We start from the raw sequence: 7500 nt of genomic DNA, 5'->3' as shown, positions 1-7500 counted from the left end.
TTTTGACTGGAGTTTTCTTGTCAAATCAGCTGTAATGGGGTGGCATGCTTTGACAGCAGATATGAATTAAAACTATGAGTTCTGACTTAACCCCGTTTTGAATACACAACTCTTTTTTAACCCCACTTGACTGCACTTGAGAGAAAACTAGGTGTGCAAAAAACTTTTCTAACATGGAACAAAGGATACTTTGTGGTCGAAATATCAAACACAAGCCTTATTAGTGACTCCACAACAAAAAATGGTAGTAAAGCGTTGTTTATTCTTAAAAATCAAGCGCACTCTTTTGTGGCCGAGAACTGGGCCCCATACTGTACCTGCTATAAACAAACTTCTGAAAACACAAGCGGGTGATATTTCTCCTTACCTTTACGAGAACTAATTGCAAAATTTTCTTGTCACTATCGAGGAACATCGAAAAACAGTTAGGCAAACGGAGTAAAAAAACCTCTTGTTCGCTTGCATTTTAAAGCCAAACAAACAAGCAAACAAATCAATTATTTCTGTCCAAAAAGACTACAGATGATTGTTACTTAATTCCAGTTGAGAATAACCATTCGAGTTTCATTCCTGACCAAAGGAAAAAACGACTAAACCACTTTTTGAAAAATATGCATCCACTTGAAATAACTCATCCGTAGAAATAATAAAAGTTTAGTGTCTAAGAATATAATTTGTGTACTAAATTCTTTCACCAAGTTTGAGCTATTACTGGTGAACTGTTTTGTCGTTCTCGTTCTCTTTCTCTCTTTTTTCGTTTCTGTTCTTCTGTCATAGGCCGTCCAGGCATCTTGCAACCTCAGTAGATTCAAAATTAAAAATCTTAAGATAAGACTTATGCCAACAATTGCAGTTCAGAGCAAAAAGCAGCACTAAACAAATTAACAATAAACACTCAGCTTTAAGTTTATATCCCTCCAATGCTTGACTTGAATAACTACGTAGCCACCAGTGTGTTCTGACCACAGCAATGTTATGTCAAACCTGGATTGAAACCAGCGAAAAATGCAGAAAAAAAATATTGTCCAAACCGTTTTCTACCTTGGGCTGAACACGAAAAGCGTCGACTGTCAAGAGCTTTTGTTGACGCAGCATGGCCGTGTAGCCGCGTCGAGCCACAGAAAGAGCGCGAAAAATTACGCCTCGTTTATGATCAGGTGTGCGTGTCTGACCATGCTTGATCCTGCTATCCAATCAACAACCAGTCCCTGATCAGCGGTAAACTAAAAAAAAAGCTGACCTCAATAAGGTCCAACTTGAGCCCGCGATATGGTCACGTGATACTGGTCAGCGGATACCTTATTTTGACAGGTGTCAATGGGCCATTTCCGAGTTGCTATTTGTGTCAGTTTCGAAGTGAGTCTTGGCGCTCAACTATTTTACGGGAAATGAGTTTGATTTGCATAAGAATACGCAACTCATTTGTGCACCAGGACTGGCTTTGAAACGGTGGCATGCAGCAACTCGGAAATGGGCTGTTGACCAGAACATTGATGTCCAATATCAAAGAGGTATGCTGTAAATTGAGCCTGTAATATGGTCACGTGATACTGGTCACATTGGCATACATGGAAGGGTGGACGAACCTACGGTCGTACGGTGACCAAGACCAAGATTTTCTTAACTGTGGTGCTCCGCTATTAATCTGCGGTGGTGATCAGATGTATGAGATAGAAATAGCAAAGCCTATGCTTATATGAGGCTGTCTCCGTAAAAGCAGTCCGGTCGATCTAGTTAGAAAAATAGATTTCGCTCATTTCTTGTGTGTTGCAAGACTTTCATGTGCTTATACTAAAACCATTTACATTATTGGAGTTCTGAGGGACTTTTGTTCACCCGCTCGAACGCTCCCAACTATCAAGAACTAAGGAAGCATGTACAAAACAACAACGATGGACAGTTACTTCATATCTTTTGAATGCACAAAGGTGACTTTCATTAACATTGAGATTGAATGAAGCTGCCGGCGACACTTCAAAGGCACCCCTATCACACAGCCTGATAAGACACGCGAACACCGATCGGCGATCTTCAAAGGCACCCCTATCACACAGCCTGATAAGACACGCGAACACGCGAACACCGATCAACCTCATACTATAAATATGAAAAAGTGAGGCGGTCTTTTTCAATCAAGCCAACACAGCTGGTAAGTAAGTACCACACATAATGTCATTCTGGAGAGAAACCTTGCGTCTCGTCCTTGATGGAATATTTATAGCTCTCTGAATTTGCCTAATTTCGGCGATCTCCAAGTTATGGCTCCACATTGAAGACTCGTTAATAGAGAGCGTTGCACACACCTCGCACGCAGATAGATCTAAAACAATCCTAAATAAACGAAAAAGACATTTAAATGAATTACAGGTCAATTGAAGGGGAATAAAACCTCTTTTAACGGCTTCAGCTTGGCTTACGTGGCACAGATGAATGTTTCAGTGTTCGAATTTCGTTCCATGATTTACCGAAAATAAGGACGATCTCTGCTGTCTAAGCACTGGATCCCGGAAGGTGCAAATCAAATTTAGATATCTGAGTTGCTTTTTGTCTGCCATTATCATTCTTACATCGACGTCTTCCTCGACAAAACGGTGAACATCAGTGAAGATTGCCGCGACAGAGCTGCACAACGACTGCGCATGTGCAAGATGTCATGACAACAAGAGCAAATTTCGGCTCTAACGTGATCATAGTTAGACGTGATGATGTGAGGTTCTGCTGTCGTTTTCTTTTCTTTTGGCACCAGACCGCGAATATTTCCTTCTTCTGCTTTCGCAAATTATAATTTGACCACTGTAAGGTTTATATATATTGGGGAATACGTTAAAACTAGTTTATATCTTGCGTGCTATCGAATCAAAGCGTTCTTCCCGAATCAGAGATCTTTCACGAAGAGTATTGTTTTGCGGTCTGTTTTACATCGTTTTATGTGCTTTCACATTTCTAAGAAGCTTCGTGTATCTTAGTTAAGTTATGTTTTAGACTGTGGCCCTTTTTGCAGAAACTCTTGAATAATGAAAGGCAAGTAACGAATTTTATTTGTTCTATTTACATGTAGACAGCGCTCGCGATGTTGGCTGAAACCAGGATGGGATGGGATGGAACCGGACCGGACCGAACCGGATCGACAAAACTCAGACCGGATCAATAACAAAATTCCCGCCAAAAGTAGACACATGAACTCGCTGGTTCACCAGTTAAGGTTACTTTCGACTTTCACGGGAGTCCTTTGGTAAACATTTCGTACGCGCGTTAGTTTCAATAAAATCCTAACAAACAAAAGATATACAACCTCACAGCCGCACAACCAGCCTTGCATAATTATTTTGTTTTTACTTTTAATAAATGTAGTTTACGATAAAGCTATAGGTTAACCGAGGCTTCCTTTTTGGGTCAGGAGCCGGTAAGACGTGAAAACACCGAGGGTCCTGCTATTTTATTTATCGCGTTTCGGATGCCGTAGCACGAGCAAAATTAAGAATTAGTTACATAATAATTTAAATGGTTATGTTAGCCACGTCCGAAATGGAAAAAACACCAAGCAATTTGCACTTCACGGAGGTTTAATCGGACATCACCATTTTACAACAACACTCTCTCCCCGCTTTGCGTGTACATATCTATCCCGGATGAACACGTCACTCACGCGAACTTCCGTTTCCAGTTTATGCCATCCTAACATACACCCCCTCCGACAAAAGGGTGGTCCCCAACGCTCGTGAAAAGTTTCCCACCGTTTCCTTAACAAAACTAACTTGAAAACTATTCTCGCTTTTGAAAATCCACATTGTCCTCCTCTGTTCACATGGGTACAACACCACAATTGTAGTACCAATAAGCCGCATCCACTTACGTCTCCGGTAAACATTTCCTGTGCAAGATAGTAATGCAGTCCATGCCACTTTTGGGCGATGACAAGAGAATCGAAGTGTCTTGTTTCTTTTTTGAAAACCGAACTAAGGTATCAGCAAAAGTCCGTTCAGAATGTATGGCCTGACACTGGTGTCGGGCAGAAGTTCATTGGATGCAGTCCTGGATGTCCAGTGTTCGTTTGACAACCTAAGGTAGAGGGGTACAGTCCAGAGATCATCGGATGCTGAACTAGGGCAACTACCGGTACAGCAAACTGAAGCGGGGACTGCTGTGGAATTGGGGCACTTATGCCCCAGGCTGAAACAGGATACTGCAGTGGTTGGTCTCCTGACATGGGCGCAAGGTCATGGGAAACTGCATGAACAACAGATCGACTTTCGTAAACGGGATTACCCAGAGTGTCATTACTCAAGATAGTCGGAGGGCGCCTCTGTCCTTGTGGTCTGGGCTCATGTTCAACAGCATCCCCCTGACCAGCAACATCCTGGGTTGAAGCGTCTGCACCATGGTGGGGCAGAGAGTCCTGTCTCTTACTACTGATAGATGCGGGAGTTACTTCTTCCACAACACTCCCCTCATTGCATGGTTTCCCTTGATGAACAGTACCTAGTCCCAGTGGCCTGTTAGTTTCAGCGGGACACTCGTCGTCACTGCTTTCATCCCCAGAAACCTCTTCCACCGGTGCAGATACCGTGGGCTTGGTCCTTGTTTTATGACGTGTTCTTCGCTGAGTCTGCCTACTTTGTGGGGTGACTCCGCTTGGGATATCCACAGGGAGATGGTTCCATGGTCTTAACAGGTTCCTGTGTAGCGTTCTTGTTCCACCGGGCTCAACTTCAGGCTTGACCTCATACACTGGGCTGTTGTCCCTTTTACTTTACGACTGACAACTACGTGAATCCTTTCTTCCTAGTGGGAACTCAGTTTACCAGGACCGCCCCGTTGACTCAGATTGTGTACCAGTACTCTATCACCAGGTTTCAAAACTGAACTCATGACTTGGTGATCTTAATGCTTTTTGGCTCTGGTGCTCCTTTCGCTAGCCCTCTGGCCTGCGAGTTCGAAAGCGCCACTTTGCTACATACTGGGAATGACAGTGTTGTTGGTTTTTCCCTTGAATTCCGAAGAGTAAGTCAATTGGTAGTCGAGGATAACGTCCGAATAATAGAAAGAACGGTGAATATCCGGTAGTTTCGTGTCTTGTACAGTTATATGCGTTAACTACTTCATTTAGATGATCTGCCCAGCATGATTTCTGTGTTTCTGGTATAGTGCGGAGCATACTCAGAAGGGTACTGTTAAATCGCTCGATTTGACCATTACCTTGTTGGTGATATGGAGTGGTGCGAGATTGTACTGCCCCACATAGCTTTTCTAGGTCATGCTGAAGGTAGTTTTCGAACCCTTTTTCCTGATCATGATGAATCTTTAATGGCAAGCCAAATCGTAAGATAAAATCATTGTACAGTTTCTGAGCAACTGTTCGTGATGATTGTTTTTGGTGGCATAAGCCTGCGCATAACGAGTTAAATGGTTCATAACAATAAGGATATATTCATAACCTCCATTACTCCTTTCCAGGTGAAGAAAGTCAATGACGACCAGTTCAAACGGTGCGGTGGTCTCAATAGGTTGTAATGGGGCTCTTGTCTTGAGAGTAGGTGGCTTCCGTCTAACAGATAGTGTTCAATGTCTCTCTGCAGGTGTGGCCAGTAAAAACGTTCTCTTGCAAGATGTAACGTGCGATCGATTCCAAGGTGACCCATCTTCTCATGAAGGTCCTTGAGGGCCAGTGGATGAAATTACTTTGGAACGATGATCTGAGTACGCGGTCCCTTGTGTCTTCTCAGTATCCTATCCGTATCAACTGAGAGATGGTCCCATTCACGAAGAAGAAGCTTTGCCTCGTATAACTCTTTTTCCTTTCCCCTCTTTGTTGGGCGTCGGCCACGCTCGACCAAGTCTCTAACTCGACTGGTGACTGGATTAGTGCTTTGGGCTTGTTTGATATCCAGGTTCGGGGTATCAAGTTCTTCAAGGTTGTACGGGTCAGCTAGTATTACAGTGTGATCTCCTGAAAGAGCTGATGCGCAATTTACGGTGCCTTCCTCTTGGAACTTTGAGGATCAAGAAACAGCCTGAAGGACATCATGCGGTACCACCTCAGTGCAGACTCCCGCCTAAGGGTACTCTGGATAAGGCGTCAGCGTCAATGTTGGTTTTTTCCTGGGCTATAGTGAATTGTGAAATTAAAATCGGCTAAGTGCCCTACCCGACGAAGACCCGTAAGGTTGTTATCGGTGCATATTTGAAAGCTTGGGGCGTAGTAGAGATAGTCCCTGAATTGATCACAGACCGCCCATTTCAACGCTAGAAATTCCAACTTTCCGGAGTGGAGGTGGTAATTCCTTTCGGCAGGACTCAAGGTTCGGGAACCGTATGCAGTGACATGAAGAACATCATTCTGATACTGGTACAACACAGCACCCAGCCCATCCTTGGAGGCATCAGTGTGTAGGACAAAAGGTTTCTCAAAATCTGGGTAGACCATTACTGGAGCACTGGTGAGACAGTCAATAAGTCGATCGATGAGTGGTAGTTCGATCAATTCGGGGACAACTGTCCAGTGTCTTTCCTTGACGTCTGCTTTTTCTTCTCTTCAGGGGATTCAGCAGGTGCCTTGACTAGATTAAAAGTAGGTTTTGCAATTCTTGAAAAGTTCCTGATGTATCTGCGGTAGTAATTTAGGAAACCCATGAGTTCGTGCACGTCGCTTACTGTCTTCGGAATAGAATCCTTAAGGGCAAGAACTGACTTGATACTGGACGGGTCCAACTTACAACCCCCTCCGGAAACAACACGCCCATGGAACGCAACTTCTCTCTTGAACAGTTTACACTTCTGCGATTTCAATTTAACTCCATGATCTCGTAATCGGCCAAGGACTTTGCGCATATGTTTAATATGTTCTTCAAGTGTCGCACTAAACACAATTATGTCATCTAGATATGGCACACGTACTGTATCCCTTAAATCTCCCAGGCAGTTCTCCATAAATCGCTGGAAGGCCGCTGCCGCACGTCACAAGCCGAATGGGATTCGCCCCTGTTCTTTAAGGCCCCAAGGAGTGACGAAAGCCGTTAACGGCTGACTTTTGTGACTCGCGAACCCCTGGTGGTAAGCTCTTCCCTGGTCTAGCACCGAAAACCAAGAGTTTCCACCGAGGTTGTCCAAAGTCTCTTGTATCCTGGGTATCGGGTGGCGATCTGGTAGGGTCTTTTTGTTTAGTGCTCTGAAGTACACACACAGTCTTAAACTTTGGTCGTTCCTTCTCACACAAACCACGGGCGAACTATTATGACGATTTTGAACGTCCAATAAAATTTTTGTTTAACAAATCTTCTATGTAGGCCTTCACTTTTGGGTAAAGTGGTTTAGGTACTGCGACATAATTCTTCTGTACAGGAGTGTGATCAACAAGGTCTAACTCTAGCTTCAGTTCCTTCATACATCCAATATCGTTACTGTCCCTTGCAAATGAATCTTGCTCCTCCGTCAGTAGTTTAAACACGATTTCCTTCTGGTCGGGTGTAAGACCCTCGACGTCTATGTCCGTAATGTGTGGTT

This window comes from Montipora capricornis, chromosome 11, assembly GCF_036669925.1.
Source record: "Montipora capricornis isolate CH-2021 chromosome 11, ASM3666992v2, whole genome shotgun sequence".
Taxonomy (NCBI): Eukaryota; Metazoa; Cnidaria; class Anthozoa; order Scleractinia; family Acroporidae; genus Montipora; species Montipora capricornis.
This window is presented reverse-complemented; position numbering follows the sequence as displayed.